A 22,886-nucleotide genomic window follows, 5' to 3' on the forward strand; every position below is an offset into this window, starting at 1 on the left:
CCGTTCAGTCGACTGAATATTGCACATAAAAACAGAATGCACTTTTTCAGTCAAGTAAACTCTAATCTGACTTTAGGCAATTTCCATGAGTACAAGCACACAGGTTTTCTTATCAGTTCCAATGGAAACAAAGATGTCTACAAGGTACCAATCTGGCTTATACACTACAATTTGCCTGGTGTCAAATATTTTAAAGTTATTCATTGTTTGTTTTTTCCACAGATGATAATAATAACGGTTCCAAAACGGGTCTTTTCACAGTGATGCCACAGAAGAACAATTTTGCGCTCCCAAAAGAACCTTTCAGTGAACAGTTCTTAAAGGGGTGGTTGATTATGATTTCACTTTTTTAACTTTAGTTAGTGTGTAATGTTGCTGTTTGAGAATAAACAACATCTGCAAAGTTACGAAGCTAAAAGTTCAAAGCAAAGTGAGATATTTTCTTTTAAAGAAATAGCTTTTTAAGGACTACAACAAACAGCTGAACATCATGACAGAATATGCTAATCATTGACTAGGAGATAACTACATAACCTACATAAATTCATCAACTAACCATTCAGAAATGTCCTGTTGTATTCTACATGTTGTCACTTCTTCTTAAGTCTCTCCATCATTGTCTGACTCCGGTTTGAACATAAAAGGCTGAACGTTTTTGAAATTTTCAGTGCATGTCTGTCTGAGGTAAAAGGACACAAGCTGTCGAAGCTCCGCCCTCTGTGCCGGGAGCAGCAGCTCATTTGCATTTAAAGGGACAGACACAAAAACGGTGCGTTTTTGCTCGCCCTCAAAAAGTGACAATTTTAACATGCTATATAAAAATATCTGTGGAGTATTTTGAGCTAAAACTTCACATTCACACTCTGGGGACATCACAGACTTATTTTACATTTTGTGAAAAGGGCGTTATACCACCCCTTTAAAAGAACCATCCTTTCTCAATTGTGAAGAACATTTTAATAATCTAAAGAACCCTTTTCCAGTTCTTTATTAGTATCTATGATTATGATATCTATTTTTAAGAGTGTATGTCTCCATAATGGCCTTATAAAAGAGATCATTAATACATTTGACCAAACAATAAAGCTTAGATATAAAGCTCTATAATTTAAAGGATTATAAATGGTAAAACAAAAAAAATTGTTAACGTTAGTTAACTACATTAGTTAACATGAACAATGAACAGCACTTATACAGCTTAGAGAGGCCCTAATTGCAGCATTTACTAATACATTTTCAAAATCTGAAATTGTATTTGTTAACATTTGTTGTACTGTAAACTAGCATGAACAAACTTTTTTTTTTTACGGACATTAAGATTAATAAATCCCTTTAAAATATATTTTGCCCTTTGTTAGGCCTATGTTGGCTAATGCATTAACCAATGAGAACAAATTAGACTTAATTGTAAAGTGTTACCAATTTATGAAATGTTTCTTGATGGAGACAACTAGTGACAAAGAATAAATAAATAAATAAATAAATAAATAACAGCAAACCCATTCGTTATTTTGTCTGCGCTCTTCTTCAACACACTACGGTAAAGGGTGGACTTTTGTTGTCTGCGAGCTGGAGACAGACAGCTGAGAGTGAAACAGCCGTGTGTGTGTTTAGAGCTTGAGATTCAGACGCGCTGCACACAGCGTCTCGTCCCGAAACCCTAGACGACAACCAAGAAGAGTCACTTGGAATACTGTCAGCAGGTCTAATGTCCGAACACATTTCTTTTCTAAGAAAACTTGCGTTTGTCTTTTTTTTTTCTTCTGTTAGGGCACAAGCAAAAACATCGCATTTTCACATTTTAAAAGCAGCTGTCTTCTCGGAAGGGGCCGCACCTTCAGCTGAACATCATCCAGGTAGGTTTATGAAAGTTCATGTGCTTTATCGAAGCCGAGATCATTGCTTCAGTCACACAAGCAAAATACTAGAGAAAGAAAGGGGTAATTTGGAATGGTGTTGTTTGAATTTGCAATTTTTTTTATCCGCAAATTGCTTATTGAATCATGTCCATCACTACATCTTTACTCCTTTGATCAACTTTTTGTGCAACAGCATCCCATTTTTTTTTTTTTAATGCTGCGTTTGTCTGATTTGAGTGTTTTTGAAATGAAGCATACAGTTTAGTTGAGAAGTGCATCTTCAGACCCAGGATAGCTAATTAACCTGCAGGTCCATTCAACTGCTCATATGATCTTGCTTTTTATGTGATTATGCCCAGGTCTTTAAATGGCAATTCTGTGTTTGTGTTTTGCACTGCCTTTGTTGTTATTGATATTTTTTATTATTTTATTTTTATTGCATGACTCTAGAATACTTAATTCTGATTTGTCAATGAGCAGTCAAATATGTAATCTATATGTTATATGCCCTACCACTAAGGAGGCGGTGAAGAGTCCCATTGTTTATAGTTAATCTGTACAAAAAAGTCTCTCATACCAGTATCAATTAATATTTGTAATTGTAAGATTTATTAATGTTAAATAATAACTGGTAATTATCTGCTTTAGGCTACTCATTTTTATGTGTTGTATTCCACTCTGTGTGCTGACATTTGTCCAAGACAAATTTAAGTAGACTAACCGGATATTTCACCCTTACCTACGACAACACACTAGCATTACTTTCATGTCACAATGTCACTCCGCAGTCTCTTTTCATTATAACAAAAGTTAGAATAGTTAACTAATGTCAAAAACAGTTTCTACGACTATGTGCTATAATAAAAATGGCCTCAGAGGACATTATTCATATTTTTCTATATATGCTGTGCATAAAACTTTTGAGAGATAAATTAGCTTAGAAGTCCAGATGAAAAAGAAAACAAGGCATCATCTTGGCTGGGATAACAACAAACCGATTAGAGAAGAGCTAGAAGAAAGAAAACCTAAAATATTCTGGCTAACTAATCCATATGAAAAGTAACTTCAATTAAATATTAATATATAAATTGCAATATTGTTGCAGTGCTGGTGTTCATGACTGTTTGCTTTCTACGTAGCAATGGGCCATTTTTCTTGACAAGCCAATAAAAGGCATTCATTCATTATTTTCTAGGGTCATCATCACTACTCGACTCACTCGATCATGGCTACATCAGCATCCGAATTCATCAGCATCCTTGCTGGCATAGTGCACCTAACCACCACATACTATGTAGGAATTTGTGGACGGATGATTTCAGACACAGCTTATATCTCTAAATCTAGTGATTTATATTTTGGGTTTTATAGGCGTGTGCGGGGTTGGCTCAGCTTGACTCATCTGGTGCCTAAAAAGCTGTCTAGGTAGACAGAACAGTAGATTTTGAGATGCAACTAGAGGTAAAAAAAGAGCTCTGTTCCTGGATATGTTCCCATTTACTGTCCTTATTGTCCATATTTTCACACGAATGTCTAAGTATGGAAAATAATTGCCTTGCACCTTGTCTTCTGGGCAATTAATTAAATTGAAACAGTGTCTTTTGAATGTGCTGCATGCTGATAAAAGACAGCGTTTAATCTGAGCCTTATCTCTCTGAGCATAACCAGCTTCACTAAAGCTCATAATAAATTAGTCTGCAGAAATCCTCCTTGGCTGTAGAGAACATAGAAAGTAAAAAAAAAAAAAAATCATCTTATCGGTCATTGTGATAGCTTATTATTACCATGACGGTGTTATCATAGGTAAACTGCTTTCGAGCACAATAAAGATTACGGTGGATAAACACTTATTAACCTATAACCCCTTTAAACTAAACATGACTCTGCTGATTTAATGCTTGGTAGTGATTGAATGAAGCCCATTAGTTAAATGTCAGTCTTGTCACTTGGGTCAACTGAAGAGGTTACACTTCTTTTGGATTTTTGTTTGCAGTATTTTTGCTGTAACATTTTTGCAACAGAAGCATTAATAGGCTATAATCGTATTTAGAAAAGACATTAGCAAGTAAGCAAACCATGTTTGCATGAGACAGCAAGTATTGGAATTAGCACTTCTTCTCAGTGAACGAGGTCTGGCAAAACCTCATAACAAATGTCAAGCGCAAAACAGTTTGTCTTCCATCCTTTTCTCTCTGCTTTCTTCATTTTAGTCTCGTTCACATCTAAAAAGCTGTAACGTTGAATTTGACCACTGAGGGGGTGGATGTTTGCCTAAGTGAGTCTAGGCTCTTGTCCTGCTGACCTTGGGTTTCTCCAGTTTAATCCAACTCATGTAATTAAACGCAATACGATTAGTGGGCAGAATGGACACTGTTGGTGTGGAGGTGCGTAGTACACAATGCATATGTGGCAGAATTTAATACTTTTGTGTGGGTTTGCTTCTTTGGTAATGGGAGTGTGCTTGCATATGTGTGAATAATTGAGACACAAATGGATGGATTTCAATGAATTTGTTCACTATGAACAAAGGCATCAATACACATGCCATGATTGGAGAGATCGATGCCATCCAAGAGAGCATGCTATATGACCTGACCAGTAGCTGCTAAAAAAAAAAACAGAACAGAACAAGATTCCAGTCAAGAGAGATGCATAGCCTTATAAGTACTGGCAGTCCATTTCCAGTGGCTTTGTAATGGGGTCTATTACAATGCTCTTTACATACTATTAAACCTTTATGTAGAGTGAATAGTCACCTGAGTCATAGATGTTATCCAAACAGCTGTCCTGGTGTGTGTGTGCGTGCACTTCTGCATTTTGTCTGAAGGTTGCAGCTGACAGCGGAGCAGTGTGGGAGTCGGCTGGTTTTGGTCGGCTGGCTCACAGTCAGAAAGAGAGAGAGAGAGAGAGATGAACACTCTGTAATTAGCACCCGCGGCTGCATGCTGCATTCCACCTCTGTAAATTACAGAGTGGCCTGCCTGCACTGCCAGACCCAGCAAACCTGCCTGTGTGAGTCTATCCAGACCCCCCTCTTCCCCTCCCTCGGCCTCACGCACATGCAAAACTACAGCTATACCTGCTAGCAGCAGACTTTGCCTTCTCTTCCAGTTCACTTCCACTGTGTTTGTTTCTGCGCTGCAGTAATTGGTGGTGGTGGAGGCTCCCGTCTCTCCGGGGCACGGCCTGCATTGATTTGTTTGGATTTCTGTTCCCCTCCCCAGAGCTTTGGCATACATATGCGCCACAGACTCCCTACACTGCTGTCTGTCATGTCTGAGCGGCATATTTAAAGAGTTCGGTGTTGTTTATCGAAGTGCACGTACTCTGAAATGCATGGCATTTCCATAACACAAGGGATTTCAACATTTTGTTTTTTTAAATTAAGAATTGAAGCTTTTGGGTTTTGAAAATATGCTTTGTTTTGAGGGTTTAACAGGGTTAAAGGTGTCAAAATATGCTTTGAGACTGCAAAGGGGTCTTTATTCAGAGTTTATGAGTGGGTTTCGACAGGGGGAGGGGGGACGAGCCCACCCCCAATAATCATATATGGCTAAATTGTACCTACCAATGGTTACTATGCTGCACTCCATTACACACTGCTGTGTTTGTTGTTATGATCATAGATATACATAGAGCCTTATTAGCAGCAACTTTTTCTATGGGCCACCATACGTAAGCTGTCCACCATTTTGGAATGATCAAAGCTAGTCCGTGAGCACTTCAGACAAAGTTAACACGAATATCTGTATCTTCAGCAGATTATTTAGTTTATCATCAATGTTAGATAATTCTGCACGTGCTTAATATATTGGTTAAAGCTCTTCATAAATATTAATACATTTAATACTAAATAATTGATAATCAAAGAACCTTACAGCCAAATTGCTATTAGTCTCAAATCAAAGAAGGCGGGATATATATATATATATATACAGGGTGGGCCATTTATATGAATACACCGTAATAACATGGGAATGGTTGGTGATATTAAAGTCCTTTTTGTGGCACATTAGTATATGTGATGGTCACCACCCATCTTGAGGAGTTTGCCCCCTCACATATACTAATGTGCCACAAACAGGACTTTAATATCACCAACCATTCCCATGTTATTACGGTGTATCCATATAAATGGCCCACCCTGTATATATATATATATATATATATATATAAAATATACTGTTCACTCAAGCTGAGCAGAAATACCAATCATCTTATCGGTCATCTTACCAGAAAGTGTGCGTGGTAAGATGTAAGCAGCTAAACACTTCATGTTTGACAACTGTTTTACAATAAAAATGGGAAACGACCAATGGTAGTATTCAGTGATGCAAAATACTACTACTGAAAAATTTCTGTATTTCATGTAATTCATAATTGAATTAATTCAACAAATAAATGTTTCTACATATTAGGCATTCAGTTAAGAGCGAATGTGTTCATTGGTGTTTGTGAGAACATATCTGAGGCTAAGAGCTGTGTGTGTTTGTAAGGGTGGGTGTGTGCGTAACGATCATGTGTAGTCTGTGCTGATGGATGCTGGGACCGAGTAAATGGCTGTGACCCTGACAGAGGTGAGGGAGCTGAGGGACCAAATGAGCTTTGTGACATTGTGTGTGTGTGTGTGTGTGTGTGTGTGTGTGTGTGTGTGAGAGAGAGAGAGAGAGAGAGAGAGAGAGAGAGAGAGAGAGAGAGAGAGAGAGAGAGAGAGAGAGAGAGAGAGAGAGAGAGAGAGAGAGAGAGAGACGAGAGAGAGAGAGAGAGAGGAGAGAGAGAGAGAGAGAGAGAGAGAGAGAGAGAGAGAGAGAGAGAGAGAGAGAGAGAGAGAGAGAGAGAGAGAGAGAGAGAGAGAGAGAGAGAGAGAGAGAGAGAGAGAGAGAGAGAGAGAGAGAGAGAGAGAGAGATAAAGTGTAGGTTTGTGATTTTGTGCCTATAAGTACAGCACACCATATAGGGCAAGTGGCCTCTCTTCCCCTCTCCTTCTGTCTTGTGCCATAATGCTGATTTGATCTTGATAGATTGATAAAACTTTTTGACCAAATATAACTAACACACAGACAGTGTCTATACATCCAATGGTATGTCCATCTGTACAATATATATGTAGTGGTTGTCTATACGGCCTGCTGAATATAGTGTTTCTATATTGTATGTCTGTAGATCCAGGTTGAATATTGTGCTTCTATATTGCATGTCTAAGCCTGTACTGTATGTTCCAGCTGAATATAGTGCTTCAATAAAGCTTTCATAATGTTATTTCTCAACGGTCTCATCAGCTGACTCTGCTGTAAGAGGATTTGCCGAACAGCAGTTTCCTGTTTATGTCAGTGCTTCCTGTGTTGAAAGTTATATTGTCACTGGGTTAGTTAATGTATGGACCAGCTAATTATAAACAGTGATGTTTGAAAATGTCATCAAAGTCTACCAAATTATTATGCACTTGCCAGGGTACAACACTTCCGATGGCATTTTCTTATAAAACTTTGCCTTCATTCATGGCCGTTTCAAACTCATCACCGTGATACTATTGTGTGCTCTGATAGGTAACCAGTACTGGCACTTCTATATTTTAATCTGTAGCGTACGTACCCTCACTTTTTCCTGCATACCGCCACTTCTCACATGTTGACAAGTATACTCTGGAAAAAAAAAGTATAAAAAGTTTTGTGCAGTAGTTATAGTGATATTTGCCTTAGCAAGGACTACTAATTATAATTTAAAGCATATGCATACAATGAGTAAAGTGTGCTGGTCTTCCAGTAATATTTTACCACTGCTGCACCAGTCCATGACCCGTGCTGACATTGAGAGGGGAAGGCTCTACATTATAAGTTCAGCTCTTCTGCCGCTGAGAAGCCCCCCTGAGAGCCTCACAGCAGTTAGGAGACATCAGACAACATCCATAATTTATGACAGAGATAGAGATGCGGCTTGCGGCTTGTTTTTGTGTCTAAGTTGCGCCCTCGTGCACTCCCTCTGTAACAAATGAATAGTGAACGCATTTCCTGCTGTCTTTCCCTCTGTATCTTTCTCTCTCTTTCCCCTAATGCTCAGCTGTTATGCTGCATCTCATAAATCAACTGGGAAGTTATGAGAGCGGAATTTGACATTAGGCCCTCTTTTCTTCAGAGTTTTTAACTTTATGTAACTAAAGTAATAATGGGTCTTGGTAGAACTCTAGCAACAGGTTGGGGAATCGTTTATGGTTTTGTCGCTTTTGTCATGTTACCTGGGCTGGGAGTCTGTTATATTTTATATATATTTTTTTTTTTGTCATCTTATGATCTGGTTCTCCATCTTGTAGCTGAACATAAGCTTTTTTTGTTGTTGCCAGAGTGCAATTCCCTCCCATTTTCTGTTGACACAACACGTATTGTGAAAAGTGCTGTACAAATAAAAGCAGGCTTGACAATAAACTGTCAGAGCTTACTTATAAAAGTCTACTGTTGAATTTTATTTGAGCACAGTAAAATAATCCTAAAATATGCTTTACTTTTTAGCACAAGTTTCATTTCAGTCACCTTGGTATATGTATAATTGTTTTTATTTTACATACAATTATTTTTCAATATATATTATTTTTCAATCTTTACATTATGCTTCTTTAGATTCTACCAGTTAGCCCATATTGCTTAATGTTTAATGTAAATTGAGCAGTGTAAATGACTGAATGTAAAGACATTCTTTCACATTGCTTGCTTATTAAAAATAACTAAATGAACAGATTTATTTTGTCTTGATTATATGCACAAAAATGAAAATTCAATGTAATTAATTGAAATATTTCCTGATTTCAGGGCAGTGTTGAATCAGAGTTTTGAATTAATTAATTAATTGAAAAAGACCATTTGAACATATATGCCATTTTCGACCTAATTTTAAATCCGAGACACTCATATCTGCAAGTCACAGGGCAAGATTTTTAGGAAACCTGATGACCAAAAAATGTGCCCTCAATTTCCACAAAGTGTCTTAATTTTATACACATTTTTACCAATTTGTACATGACAGCTGCAGGTTCAGATAAGGCTAGAGCTGAGGTGTTGTTATCAGCTGCTGTGAAGTAGATGCATTTGAAGCCTGCGTTACAAAGCTAAATGATGAGCATGTAAATGTCTCAGAAACCGTCTTCTCTTTCTCTCATGCATCTTTCCCTCATTTCTCCGACACACTGATTTATAACAAATTGTACGTTTTTCTGTACAAGGCGTGCCTGTCACTTCAGCCTGCCATGAGAGAGACTCTTCAAAGCCAGAAAGCTCCAGAATGCTGACGTGAACAATCTCCCAAGCTCTGACATCCTCCCTCAACCCCTGTTTCTGTATCTCTCGATCTGTCTGTCTCATTTCTGCTACTTTCATCTTCTCCATCTCTTTCTCTGTTCACCCTCAGTCATGCAAGGCTGTCAGGGCACATCTGTGTGAGACAGAGAGTGAATAAGAACGACAGACAAAACTCTGTTTGAGTAAGAGAGAGATTCTAGGAAACCATGACTAATTTGTTGCCAAACTCATCAGAGCTACCTGGAAAAGAAAGTTTAGTTGCTAGTTGCTAATTAGCATGCATATTACTAGGATATTGGCTGTTTATTAGCACTTATAATGCACTTATTAATCCCTTATTCTGCATGACCATATTCTACCCAGTTCCTAAACTTAACAACTACCTCACTAACTATTAATAAGCAGTAATTAGAAGTTTATTGGGGCAGAAGTCATAGTTTATAGTTAGTTAATATTGAGAATTGGACCCTAATCTAAAGTGTGACCGAAAACAAATTAGGAGAACATTCAGCAACCATTACTTACATTCATTAAACTATTAACAAAAAAGTACCAGTTGGTTTTTTGGACATACCAATGCTAAGTTTTTTTCTTGTTTTTTTGGAGTATATCATTTGCATACCATAGTAAAAATACCATGGAGTAGTAATGCACCAAAATTACTGGCCAAAATTATACATTTTACTTTTTTTATAATTGTAAAATTATAATTATATAATTATTTTTCAGCGATTATGCTTGTTCTTTCTTCAAGTGGCATTATTGGGTAAAATATTGCATAATAGATGAAACAGAATTTTGGCTAAAATAAGCACATTTTTGCCTATAAAGAGTTACCATGGTATACCTATCTTATTCCATTACAGTTTTGCGGTTTTGACAGAACTTTTTTTGTAATGGAAAAGAGGCACTAAAAACCCCATTATGTACTATTGTCTTTTAAATGTTTTTTGTCATCATTGTCCGTGTGTGTGCATGTGCAATTAAGTCATAATCAAATTATTCTTGTATAATGTTGTGCTATTTATAAACATGTGTTTTTGATTTCCAACAATAAAAACTCTTCATTCATAAAAGAAAGATATCATAAAAAAACAAGTTGACATACTTTGGCAGTTCCTAGTTTGGCAGCGGCTGAACATGTTGCAGTGGTGCCAAGAACCTCAGAAAAAAAGTTTGAAACTTGACTGTAGAAATGCGCCGAGGGAAAAGTTGTTATATTGAGGTGTCTTTCAAGGCGTTTGGCTGATGCTCTGTGAGAGCGAAACCAGCCGTTGACTCATCAGCAGCTTCTCTGCAGTCTCACGAAGTGCCCTACAAACCTCTGCCTTCGCTCATCCTCCCCGTAGAGCCGACATAAGGATAACTCTTCCATTAGGCTTAGTTAACTAAAAATGTCCCTTGGAATTTGCTATCTGAGCTGGCCTGCCTCAGTATTCTTGACTTATATTCATAGCTTGATCATAAATACATGACTGGTAGAGGCATGTACTTTGTGTACAAGGCAATTTTAATGAAAGGACTCAGAATGAATCTAGACTGAGTTGTGTCTCAACTGTCAAAGCAAAATGCTCACAGAGATGGGAAAGGAAGCGACAGAGAGACTTCAGACAGACTACCTCAGCTCCACATTGGCAGCTCCACGAAGCCAATGACCTAGCCAAATGCCTGCTTTGTGTGACAACAATGCTGGGGATTTGGATTCATCTGAAATATGCTTTCTCTCTCTCTCTTTCTCTCTGTTTCTCTCTGAGTCCAAGTCTCTTTCTCGCTGTCACCTCTTTGTTCATTCATCTCATGCTGTTTGTGCGATGACGTGATAAATTCTAGGCTGTCATAACACCTTCATTTGCCCCTTCATTAGTTCTTTCCAATGAGAATAGGCTAAACAGAACGAAGCGGAGATGGTTTCTGTCAAAATTGGTTTCTTTGTGTCAGAAGTGCAGTCATGAGATCGAGATTAAGAAAAAGGGCAAAGATAAAGCCATGGCTAACAAATGAAAACCATAAATATTGTGTAGAATTGTTCTCTTTTTCCATGTATAATGACATTTTCTTGAATTGTAGTAGGCCCAGGTACATTTGAGCCTAAATAACTTGCGATAATCTGTTACTTGCTGTTCAATTACAGGCGGTTCAGATATTATGATCTTATACTGTATAGTAAACTCTTCCTACATTTACGATGCCTCAAAACACTCTAGAGCTGCACAATTGAATTGAAATATTACAATCTTGATTCAAACACCCACACAATCCTATTCTTAGTTGACTTCAATTCGGCTATGTCTTAACCTTTTACAAGTGCGATCACATCAATCTGTGTTGATGCTGCCGCTGACCCAGAGAGAGCAGTTGTCATGTATTGGTATGAAACAGCTTCACAAACAGTCTTTTCAACTACATTATTTCTTTCTTTATTTGTTTATGTCGCCGAAGGGCAATTGGTTTTACAGCAAGACCAGCATACAAAAGAAGACAATTTCCAATACATTAAAAATTACATAATAAACTACACAAGACAACGACAGGCCCAAACAACAACCTACTTCCATCTACTCCCCCCATGCCCGAATTTAACAGAGAAATAGAAGTAGGAATAAATGAATGTTTGTACCTGTTACTCCTAACAGAGGGAAATCTTAACCGAGATCCTGAGGATAAAAACTGAAACTCAGAGTAGAGAGGATGGGAACTAACCATTAAGATGGATTGGGCTTTTCTACTGTAACTACCTGGTAATTAAACAGAATGGGTGACTCTGCTGAATTCCTAAAATCTTATTAACTATTTTTGCCAAAGCAGTTCTTTGCCTTCACCCTAAGACTGCCATACCAGCATAACAGCGAATGTTAAAACGGACTCAATATAAGATTTGTAAAATAAAATCATCAAGGACCGATCAACGTTAAACTTCTCTCTGTAGACGTTGCTGGCCCTTTTTACAAATCGTCTCCATATTGACATTAAAATTCAGCTTATCAACACTGTAAAAAATGATCGTGATTTTAACGGTCAAAGACTGTAAAAATGCTACAGTGAAAAACTGTTAATTGGTTGAGAGAAAGTTTCCTTACTATATACGGTAAACAACTGTGATAGATCTAACGGTACATTTAATGTAATTTTACTGTAAAATACCGTTAAATTTACAGTTTTTGGAAGTGAATAAGAACAAGTCATAGTATAATTTACAGTGAAAAAACGTAAATTGACATTCCCACAATTCCTTGCGTGACACTTCACATTTGATGTATTTTTGTTGAAATAACTGTTTCTTCATAGTTTTCTTAGCATTTTTAAAATTTCACGTGTGTTACCATGATGGTGTTTAGTGTTTGTATGAATGACACTGTGCAGCTTCCATAAATTAGTATTAACTTTCTTGTGAAAGAGCTGCTTGTGGTGAGCTTTAATTCATCATGTGATTTCATCTCCACTGTGATTGGTGGTTGTCAGTGTATTACTATGGTACAAAACAGATATAAATACATCAATAGGTCAGTAAATGAACATTATATCAGATAATTAAATACAGTTTATTACTGTAAATTTAAGTCTGTAAAATCAAAAATGTTGCTACCGTATTTTCTACGGTAAATTTCTGGCAACCACTGTACAGCTGCCGGTATTTTACCGTAAATGTAACAGATCTTTTTTTACAGTGAATCACACATCCCAAATACTTATATTATTCAACAACCTCAACCTCCTGTTCTTTAATAGTTGTCCTGGATTTCTGGATCCAAATTTTATAATAAATCTATTGTCATGCCTGCTCCTGCAATCATCAGTGTATAAAATATACAGGAGTGGAGAAAGGGCACAATCCCGAGGGGGACCCTGTGGATGAATACAACACCTCTGACAAACACCCATTCACCCTTAAAACTAAAGCTCAAAAGCCTCTCTACTAAAATGTGAGGTTGTATCGTATTAAAACCGGATCAACAAATACAATTCTAGCATGAGTCTTACTTCCTTCTAAGTACCAAATTGAACAGAGTGGCCATAGCATCCTCTACTCCACGCCTGGGCCCATAAGCAAACTGAAGAGGGTCAAGGGAATCTTGTACCTTTGTAAGAAGCTATTTTTTCAGCAATCTTTCAAAACTCTTCATTACTAAGGAAGTCAGAGCAACTGGCCTAAAATCATTTAGTGCTACTGGATGATTGGACTGGAATCTTTAGTCCAGCTCAGTATTTGTCTGTTACAGTAATTCAAATGATCACAGAAGTACTGGGATAAAAGTTTATAGTTCGGATATAAACACTAATGTCTAAGGTTGCGATCAAAATAGAGTAAAACACCTTTTGAAAGTACTTTGAAGCTGCAAAACATTTTTTTATCATTACATCATTCCACCAGTAAGTGGGGAGGAGTGACTGGGTCCTACTTTATATTGAGTGTCTTTAACTACTATGTACTAACATTGAACTTATCGTGTACGTACATGTTTTTACATTGTTCTTATATTTTGAAAATACCTGCATGTAATTACAGCTGTAATTATTTTCTGTAATTACATCTATAATTACACTGTTGACCCTTCCCTTACACCTCAACCCACCCTTAAACCTACCCATACCACCAAACCTGTTCCTAACCTTACCCGTCTCCCACCTCAGTAGCAGAAAAAGTGTTTTGCAATAGAAAATGAACACAAGAAATACATTATTTTTTTATGTAAGTACATAGTAGTTAAGGACACTTAATATAAAGTGGGACCAGTGACTGCCATAAAATGTATTTGTCATTGAATCAAGACATTTAAGACATTCGTTCAAAAACACTGATTCATCCAGTAATGAAACAAGTAAAGTCTTTGAGTGAGTCATTGAATCGTTCATTCAAACCAATGTTTGTAAATAATTCATTCAAAAGACTACAGCATTTAACATTTGATCAGAATCTCTAGTAAATTACATGTTTTTTTGTTTAGTTGTCTGTTCAGAATTGTGTGAGAGTCCTAAGAGAATCCAGAATCGTGCAGCTCTCAAACACTCACACACAAACCTGTGTAAACACCTCAATGTTTGTTTTTACTGTGGCACCAGGAAAAAGTTTGCTGTGGTGTGGCAGCAATTTGTAAAACGAAACAGAAAAAAATGATGTTTGGAGCTGGAAATATTAAATGGCCAAACAAGATCTCTCATTTCTTTCTTACACAACACAGTGACTGCTTTTACACTTTCTCATCCCTCACTATTTATATGTAATGTCTATACACTGGAGTGCTGTTAAGGAGAGTAGGAGGACCGGGATAGGCATGCATGTTATTGAAACGTCTCTTTGCTCTGCAGAATTAAAAATGTTTAAATGTGTTTAATGGTTCACAGGCATAAAAAAGCCCTATAAAAACCAATAAATGTGTCTCAGATGATAGCAAACTACATATTTTCCTCTCCTTTTATGCCTGAGGGAATTTTATGAATTAAATGTTTTTATTTGTTGTTGCTCTGAAGCAGTGTTTGGGAGATTTGAAAGTGTGTATGTGTAAGAGTGTGTGTGTGTTTGTCCCATTTATTGGAGGCTGTCTAAGACAAGAGAGACACTTGAAGTCAGATGGGCTCTGGCTCTGCACAGTGTCGGAAACCAGACAGCCACTCATGATAGACGCTGCTGTGTGAGCCTTTTCATTCTCATTCAATAACTGGAATTCAACTCAATAAGATCTCACTCTCAACTCAAAACTTCACTTTCTTACACGCACACAAACACCGAAGGTTCATGTCTCGCATGATCTTGAGAAAATGATCAACTTAAATTAGGGCTGCCGATCGATATAAATATATCAAATATTATAATATAAATTGTAATTCAATACATATTTTGACTAATCAAATTAGAATTAAAAATAGATTATACTTTATAAAGCATTAGCATATAATTAATCAAATTAGTATGGTTAGTTGTAACTAATCAAATTATTATTCAAATACAGCATTCCTGTACGTCAAACAGTAAAAGCATGGCGCTAACAACAGAAAGGTCATGGGTTTGATTCCCAGGGAATGCATGAATTGGTAAAAATCTATACCTTCAATGCAATGCAGTTGCCAAATGCATAAAAGTAAAAGTAATCACAGTAAATAAAAACATTTTCAACATCACTGTGGCTACCGATAACTCATTGAATCATTGAATAGACATTACAATAATTGGCCTTAAACTGCATATATCTGCATATATTAAAGCCAATCACTGGCCTACAGTCCACAGCAATCCATTTAATTTGTCATTCTATCTGAGGCAGACTTGGCAACCACTGTGTTTTAAGTTAAATGTAATTCAGTATTTAAAGACGTTTCTCGAGACTCCTGCATTCTGTTCCGTTATGTTGCTGACCATCCAGTTGAATGGAGAAATGTGTCTTTAGTGAACAGCTCCTTATATCCATTCAGTGCTGATTGGACAAATACATGGACATGATGCTTCAAGCATGAATTGCTCACTGTTGGAAAATTCCTTATAACAGAACTTGCCACAAGGCATAATTAGTTAAATTAGTTTTTTTATAGCATTGTTTTTTTAGTTTTAGAAGTAATCCCGCTAAATGAACGCATTAAATGGACAGACCTAATTTAGGTAATACTGTAACTAAACATCACCCTGATCAGTCACGTAAAAGTTGGACAGTGTGCATGCCTGGAAAAACTCCCAAAGCTGAAAATTCACTTGTCAATTTATTTTTTTCTTATTCCCATATATACCCAAGCAAGGGAATCCATTTTTTAAATAATTCTTTCCTTTCATCATATTCTGATTATTATCTTGCCAGAAACAAGTGCATGAACAAGCATAAGTGTCTCTCTGTAATAAATCTTCCTTGCTTTTACAATGAGTGTGTATTTGCATACTTGTGTGTTTTGTTTGCTTTATCTTTGTCAATCTGGTAAAAGGACTGGAGACAAAGTGTCGCGTCAGGCTGTAGGAGGGGTGCTGAAACCAGTTGTCTGTGTTTATAGCTGCTCTGTTATCTTTGTTAGATAGAAGTTTGCAGACATCATGTCTCATCTGCTTGTGCTTTAGTTCTGGGGGTCTGTGTGTATCTGTGTGTTTGTTTGAGATTGTTGTTAGGACTATGTAGAAGTAAAGCCTGGAATTTTTCCACAAGAGGTCAAAATCAGGGCGTATAAACTAGAGTGAGGCGTCTTCGTTCTGTCCCTCAAGCTGTCTGTTCCTTTTTTTCTCTTCTTATTCATCTTTTTTTCATCAGCATTGCAGCCCGTTTCTTGATTATTATTCCTGTCTATTCTGAAGAAAAGTGGCACTACTCAATGTGATTTCAGAAAGACTGTTTCTTCCATCTCGTTTCACTGAATTGTGTGGTACATTTATGTTTCTCTGAGTGTTGTGAAATGCATGTCGTTTCTGATTATTGCTTGTAAGCTGGTTACTAAAAGGTAAAAATAGTTTTTTTTTTTGTTGTTGTTGTTGTTGTTTTTCTTCTTGTGGTACAAAACAATATTTTGAGAGTATAATGCCAATATGCAGTCCTGTGCAAAAGTCAACCAAAATCTCAAAAACAAGCTGATTCACTGGGTTATTACAATGAATGTCAAAAGGAAAGTTTGGAAATATAATCTGATATTTCCCAATGACATAGTAAAGCAAAAGAAAAGATATTAAACATTAAAATGGTGAAAAATCGAACATGCCTAAGACATTTTCAAAGTACCGTATAAATGTCAAAAAAGCAAATAAGATATTCACAAATTGTTGAATTTAAATGAGCACTTTTTTTGACACAATATTGACTGAAAAGTCCCTAAAATTATTTTAAAACAGTTCCAGCCAATGCTGATAATTGTCATGTTATGGCCAATGTTAAAAATGGATGTAAACCACTAAAAACTTCAACATTTTTCAATGTCAAACCAATGTACATCGCAACTTTTGATTTTGAGATGAATACTGTAATATGTGATAATTAAGAAAAGCGCACCAGAAAAAGTCTTAAAGGAATCACCTCTTTAAATGTGTGTATAATATTAATATCAGCTTAAAAATGCCCAATATGAACATAAAAAAACAATCACAAATACCACAAGAAAACCAATAATGTCCTGATATGTTGTGAATTTCTATAACCACTTTGTTTTAATCAGACGCTATTTAATCTATGAGTTTTCATTCAATACTGATAATCTTAAAGGCCTGGTCAATATATTTGTGTGGAACATGGGAAACCAAGAGACCACCCACTGTCATGTAAATGAATGGTCATGCCCGCTCCACACTTATTTGAGTAAATACAATGTAACTATGTCACCTTAAAATAAAGTGTAACCCAAATCGAACTTGTTTATAATACTGTTGCGATATCAATGGTCTCATTCACTTATGTATGTGGCAGTGTGTATTAACACTTGTGTGTAGGTGATGTGTTGTTGGTCCTAAAATTGATTTTGTGCTTTTTTGGCATTTCTAGAGGAAGAGTTAAACTGTTGATGTAGCTAAATGCAGTGGACTTTGAGGTAGAATAAAGGCAAGAGGTAGAATAAAAAGAGAAGAATAATAGTTAATTATTTTCACTTTCAGAAACAGATTCGGTATAGTGTATTTTCACTATTGCATAAAGTACATTTTTGCTGACACATGAATGGCGCCAAATACACATTGATAAATATGCCATACATCTCTCTCTCTCTCTCTCTCTCTCTCTCTCTCTCTCTCTCTCTCTCTCTCTCTCTCTCTCTCTCTCTCTCTCTCTCTCTCTCTCTCTCAGCCTCCCACTGATAAGTGCCTGTGTCTGTCCTGTTGTTAATAGACAACCTGGTGGATACAGGGTCAAATCGCCTCTAGTGCAGTTTCTAGAGTATTAATTAAAGCTGCCCTTTGACCTCATGAGACCTGCTGATGATTGGTCTTACATTGCTCAGCCAAAAAAAAAAAAACACACACACACACACACACCCCTTAAAGGGGTCTTGAACTGTATTATTTCATTATTTTGTGTTTCCTGGGGTACACTTATAATGTTGGTATGATTTTTACATCAAAAATGGTCATAATTTAAAAATAACAGGCCTTTTTTCCACCCTGATTTTAGCCCTCTGATTTGAACGCTCTGTTTTAAGGGAGCGTGTCTGCTGTGAGACTTCAGTGTAAGTAACGCCCACTGCTTTGATTGGCTAACATCTTTGCATATGAAATAGCTAAGTATTATATGTGGAATTCTCTCAAAAACTTTTAGCATGTTTTTACTATTACAGTTCTAATCTAATCTAAATCAGATTACTAATCCTGATTATAGCATTATATTTTAGATTGATCGTGGCACGAAAGGTTGCAGTGGATGAGCATTGTAGCCAATCACAGACATGTTGAGCGCATGAATGCAGTGACCTCGTCATTGTAACACGAGTTCTGCACACTAACGAATGCTTTCATCATAACTAACAGTGCAAACACATTGTAGATAAGAGATTCATTGATTCTAACGGGAGTTTTAGCAAGAGTCCAGAACACTCACGCTGTTTGATTGACAGTTCCAGCGATTGTAAAGGGAGCGTTCTTTGATTGATCTCTATATATAATTTAATATATGAATCATTACATATCAGAAACATATACATTTTGGTTAGACATGTACACATAATCTGTACATATCAAACGATCTGTAACAAAGCAATAGTGACACAGTAAAAACTTTTTTCTCAGATAAGCGTGTTGCGTCGTTCCTGTGAGATCAAATATAGTAGGCACAGCATAGTTTTTTTTTATTTCAGGCTCTCTACAAATCCAATGCAACTGTGTTTTTCCACAGCCTGCCACTGCACAACATTTTGCACTCTTAAAAGGCATGTTTATCGCTTAATTGCTTGATCCACAGTGGGCAAGGCTGCTGAATTTTTAGGGTTTGTGATGTCACCGATCTGGGAAGAAGCTTGTTGTTGTCTCTACCAGCCGTTTGTTTTAGTCTTTAAAAATCAATTTCTGTAAAATAAAATACCTCCCTTTGCATTTAACTTTGAGCATCGTAACTTTGCAGATGCTGTTTATGCTCAAACAACAACATTTCACACAAACTAAAGTTAAAAACGTGAAATCATAATCAACTACCCTTTTAAATGAATGAGTGATTTTGGATGTCATTGTGGCAGAGCCTGAAAGGACACCGTTGGCCTTGTGGGTTGTATGGAGGGCTTTATTTGTGATATGTCAGCTGGATTAAGAGTATAAAAAGGACAGAATGATGGCAAGACAGAGGTGGAAGGAGACCGGGACATGTCCTTGCACCCTCCTTAGGTAGTCAGACAGCAATAAAAGCCCTTTAATTCAGTGTGAAATTGGGTTCGAGTGCAGATATGTATGCAGTGGATTTAATATACTTCATTAGAATGTGCACTGCGGTGGGGGCTTTCCATTGACTTCTATTGTTTTTATGCTGAGCTAATGATATTCTCGATCCATTTTCATTTACATTTTCATTAAGAGATTATTTAGTGTATTTATTAAGCCATTTTCCTCATGGGAGCTGTTGGCCAGTCTCCACAATGTAGGTGATTTCAGGTTTTACTATCCTTGTGGCAGACAAAAGCTGACCCACACATGCAGACAGTCAGGTGTGGAGGTGGTTTGCACATAAGTTGCAGCACCACAGGAGATGAAATCGGCCAATCATGAAGCCAGCTGAGCCCCCACTGTGTCCTGTCGTCCCCTCAGCCCCATCCCTCCCATTCCCTCTTTCTTTCTCCTCGTTTTCCTTTACCTGGTGGTAGGGGTCATGTCACAGGCTCTGAGTAACTCTGACTGTGCTGACAATGTGGACGAAAACCACAAAAAAAGTCCATTCAAGAGAAATCCATCGTCCTTGAACGATAAATGAATGACAAACTCCACAAAAGAGAGTTTCTCTTTTACGTTTCTTGAATTCCATTCCACTCTTTATCTCGCTCAGCCATTTTGACCTCTTTACCTCATTTTTGCTCTTGTTAAATTTAGTTTGTTAAAATGTATTTTCAACAATGTTGTTCTCTCACTCCTGACCTTCTCTTAGCATGACATGAATAGAACAGTTCTATATTCTGTGACAATTATGTGGGTAAGTGACTTCTTTAGATAATATTAATACAAGTTAATACTGCAGAAGCAATATTAACTTTAGTCAAATGAGATTTCAATTATCTCTTTCAATTATTCATGTATTTTCTTTCTTTATATTTCATTTGCATTGTGGTTACAAAGTGGAGTGTTGCAAAGCCAACTCTTTCTTTCCTCTTCAGTTATTTTACTCTCTGTAGTAGAGGTGGGCGATATACCAGTAGACACGATTAACCGGTAGAAATTTGCCAACCGGTAGAGATTTTGGACCATCTTCTTTATTGCGGTTACGCTCACGTGATGCTGCTGTGCTGCATGGTCACGAAAGCTTATCGTTTGCATGCATTTTTTAAAACGAGTGATTTTGAACCGTTGAAACGCAATAGTCAGCAAAAGAGAACTCATTTCGTTATATGCGTGCGCTGATGGTTTCTGAGGGCTGTGAGACGTGCGCACATGAAGCCGCTGCTCATAGAGCGCACTGAACTGAGTTCTTTTTGCCCCTTAATTGGGCTTCAACTGTTATACACGTACTTGTGTGTCAAAATGTCAGTCTTAGCAAGTGTCCTCGTAAACACAATCATTTATGTCTTAAGTGAACGTAAACGGTGCATTTGTAACAGTATAGTGGATCCGTGTATTTGGTCTTAATGTGACAGTGGCCTAATGATCCTGCTGGCATCTGTGTCATTAATGTTAATCAAACAACAAAAAAGAGAACATTTCTCAACGCTCTTGAAATACAGCTGTTCATTGTTTGTTCATGTTAGTTCACAGCGCATTAACAAATACAACCTTTGATTTTAATGACATATTAAAGATTTCATTCTTAGTTCATGTTAACTAAACTAATGTTAACTAATGAACCTTATTGTCAAGTGTTACGAATAAATGCATATTTAATTTACACAGTGAAGATAGTGTTTTTATATACATTTGATTACTTTATACAATTTATTTAGGCTAGTATTTCTTATTTCTAATGCTTGAATTTTTTCAGATAGGTCTGTTTCTTTGTTCTATTGTAGTTTGTTGTCCTATTGCTTGTAATATTATTATTAGTATACGTTTTTTGTGACATTGAAATTGGTGATAAGAATTATGACATTTTTTTGATGATATAAAAACCTTATTTAAAGCAAAAATAACTACATTGTGATATATATTGTTAACGTGAAATAAAATTACTCATATTTTAAGTCTGTACTATTTTGTTTGAAAATTTGGAAATAAAACCCTAAAAACTAAAATCAATCATTTTATATATATAGAGAATGTACAGTATGAAACAGATATTTATTTTGAGATTTGCTGAAGCAGTGTCGTTAAAATATTGTCTTGAAAGATTAAAATAGGGGAAATGAGTGAGCACAATTATTTATCACCTTTATGTGCTTGGCTTGCGCTCACCAATCTATGTTGTTTGATTTTCAAGAGTGTTTTCGATTAAATCCTGATCAATTCTTTAATTAGCGATAGGCAGTGAAAGTCAATGTCTTTTGCTTTGCTGTGTTAGTGCTGGTCCTGTCATTAAGTCTTGCTTGACCCTTTTGTGCTATAGTCTGAATTGATTTCACTATAATTTTGTTTTCAGAGGAAGGGATACAGCTTGCTCATAATGGTTTTGACAAGCAATGTAGACTCGATTCTGAATTTTATTTAGGCAATTTGCATCACTAAATCATTTATATGATGTTGTTTTTTCCAGACCCACAAAAAGGCTAAATGAGCTGCTTCTGTTATACTGTTGAATATTTGATGATGGAGATAAAATGCAAAAAAAACAAAAATGAAAGTGTCACTGGCACATTTTCTCATTCCTCTTTCTCCAATTATTCTCTCTACCATTTCAATTTTTAATTAAGCTATGAAGTATGAGAGATTGTACAGTTTTGAGAATGATAGAAGTACAATAAATTCTTTTTCAATATACAACAGTCCAGCAAACACTGAAGAATGGCAGTATCATTCTGATGGAATATCATATCGTGGAGTTTATATAAGGTGACACTGCAAGGTTGAGTCTGATGTTATCAAGACTCCAAACACAACCGATTGTAGAGATCTTATTGCTTACATGCACTTGCAGGGAGTGATTAAACTGAACCAGGGGGCTTTCCGTGCCAATTTTTTAAACATCTTAATACGGTATGTGGTTTGCATCCATTTGCTCTCTTCAGCCGCTCTCTTTTCTCTATTCATGTATTGCGTCGTGTGTCAGCTGCTGGTTACCCTAGGTGTTCTGCACAGCTGTCACCCCCTCAGGAAGCAGAAAAGTAACAGCGTGTCCTATTGGGCTTTCCAACAACCGTTCTCACTGTGTTAATGCTTTTCAGATAATGTATGTCTTCACTGAAACCTTATGAGAATGGGATGTCTTCCTGTCGGGAAGGGGTATTATGAGATGGCATGATATACTACTAGGAGGACAAAAGGTTAAAGAATAACAAGGTTTGTTTTAGACCAGTGGCGTGTGGAAGCTCGTCTCTTGTTTTTTTGTTTGTTTTTTTCTGTATAAATCCATGTCGCAGATTCATTTGAAATTTTTTAACCATGACTTTTCATCTGCATTTTCCCCCATCACATTCATGCCACGTGACCTCTGAAACCGCAATGTTCTCAAGGGAGGTAAAAGAGACGCTTCCTTCCTATGAAACTTTATCTGCTAATGTGGCCACTGGACAGTGTTAC

At 36.7% G+C, this 22,886-nt stretch overlaps 1 protein-coding gene across 1 annotated transcript in view; it reads left to right on the plus strand.

Annotated features, from left to right (window-relative positions):
- The first annotated feature begins 1,571 nt into the window (after positions 1 to 1,571).
- dok4 (docking protein 4) overlaps positions 1,572 to 22,886 on the plus strand; it is a 42,059-nt gene continuing 20,744 nt past the window's right edge. The window contains exon 1 of the mRNA XM_084404667.1: positions 1,572 to 1,856. The gene's annotated coding sequence lies outside the window, so the exon portion shown is untranslated. The remainder of the gene's footprint in view (positions 1,857 to 22,886) is intronic.

Source organism: Rutilus rutilus, assembly GCF_951802725.1.
Source record: "Rutilus rutilus genome assembly, chromosome: 3".
In the NCBI taxonomy this organism is placed as follows: domain Eukaryota; kingdom Metazoa; phylum Chordata; class Actinopteri; order Cypriniformes; family Leuciscidae; genus Rutilus; species Rutilus rutilus.